Consider the following 2,302-nt stretch of genomic DNA (forward strand, 5'->3'; position numbering starts at 1 on the left):
GTGTTGCCTCACCAGATCTGTTTAATCTATACCAAGAAACAATCATGAGGGGCATAACTACTATGGAGGGAATAAAAGTAGGACGTCACAACATAAATAATATAAGATAAGGCAGACGATACGGTACTCATTGCAACATCAGAAATCCAACTTCAAAAGATTGTTGACAAAGTGGTAGTAGATAGTGAAGCCAAGGGAATGGAAGTGAATATCACCAAAACGGAATGCATGGTAATACAGAAAAACCCCGAAAACAACAACACCTGCAATATAACGATTCACGGCGAGCAACTTACCAACGTAGAAAGTTTTAAATACCTAGGTTCAATAGTGACAACAGATGGAAGATGTAACCGAGACATACGAGCAAGACTAACTCAAGCCAAACAGGCCTTCATGGACCTCGGAAACATTTTGAAAAACAAACAGATGTCGTTCGGGATTAGATTCCGAGTCTTGAAGTGCTACGTGTGGCCAATCTTGTTATACGGATGCGAAAGCTGGGCTACAAATGCAGAAACACAAAAGAACATTGAAGCTTTTGAAATGTGGTGTTTGAGAAGGATGCAGAGAATATCGTATACTGCACACAAAACGAACGAAGAAGTGCTAAAACAAACATACCAACAAAGGAAACTAATGCCCTTAATAGTGGATCGACAACTATCCTTTTTCGGACACATAGTAAGGAAAGATAAGAATGAATACCTGGCAAGTTGTGGAAAAAATACCTGGTAAACGCGCCCGGGGGAGACAAAGAAAAACACTCATAGACCAACTGAAGGGCTTCACCAACCTAACAATCCAAGAGCTGTTTGAAAAAGCAAGAGACAGGGAGGAATGGAGAGAGATAATTCATGCAGTATCCGAAGCCTGGACCAGGCATGGAACCTAGAAGAAGAAGAATATAATATTTCTCTGTTACCATTTTACTCTTATACAGTGCTACAATTCTTTTCTTGGTAACCTACAAAATGCTTTATCCGGGTCAATGAACACACAACTTAATTCCCTTTGATTTTCTCTATATTTCTCTACGGCCATTAGGAGACCAAATCTGGCATCCGATGTACTTTTACTTAATAGCAACAAATCCAAACCGTTTTTTACTTATGTCTACATCTTTTCTATTCTTCTTATCGATTTCTCATTCCCACAATATCTTCATTGTGTGGCTCAGTAACTTGATGCCCCGATAGTTGTCACATTCTCCTCGTTTTTTTAATATGGGGATCGTACTTTGTGTCAATTCTTCTGGGATTTCTTCTTTCTGTAAGATGTTGTTGAATAACCGTAAAAGAATATTTAACCTTCCATCTCCAAGAGATTTACAGACTTCTGTTGGTATCACGTATGCTCCAATTACTTTCCCCCTTTTCATCTTGCGCACTGCATCCCACACCTCATTTTTGCTTATCTCATCTACTATCTTCTCTTTAGGTTGTATAACTGCACTTCTCCTGCCCCTGTCATTCTATTCATTCATGAGATGTTCGTAGTATGTTTTCCACCGTGCTCGAATCTCTTCATTTTTGCCCAATATCCTCCCATTCTCGTCTTTGATCATCTTAATATGTTGTTTATCTCTCCCCTTCTTGTCCTCTTGCTTCGTTATACGAAAAATATTTTTCTGGCCTTCTTCATTATCAAATTGATCATACATATCTTTGAATATCTCAGACTTTGCTTAGGAGCAGCTCTTTTTGATTCTTTCTTTGCCTGCTTATATCAATCTACTTTCATAGCATCCCTGTTTGTCTCCACGTTCTTCCTTGCTTCCCTCTTTTTCTTTATGCTTCTTGGACCTCTTCATTCCACCACCATGTTTTTTTCCAGCTTTTCCTCTTCGGGGGCTGACCCCTTGCACGTCTTTGGCCACTTCACGGATTGTATCAGCGGTTATTTTTCATTGATTTCATTATTATTATTATTATTAATTATTATTATTATTATTATTATTATTATTATTATTATTATTATTATTATTATTATTATTATTATTATATTATTATTATTATTATATATTATTATTATTATTATTATTATATATTATTATTAATTATTATTATTATTATTATTATTATTATTATTATTATTATTATTATTATTATTATTATTATTATTATTATTATTATTATTATTATTATATTATTATTATTATATTATTATTATTATTATTTATTATTATTATTATTATTATTATTATTATTATTATTATTATTATTATTATTATTATTATTATTATTATTTATTATTATTATTATTATTATTATTATTATTATATTATTATATTATTATTATT

The sequence above is a fragment of the Berghia stephanieae genome, chromosome 15 (assembly GCF_034508935.2).
Source record: "Berghia stephanieae isolate SIO BIC M18660-M18661 chromosome 15, UCSD_Bste_1.3, whole genome shotgun sequence".
NCBI lineage: Eukaryota > Metazoa > Mollusca > Gastropoda > Nudibranchia > Aeolidiidae > Berghia > Berghia stephanieae.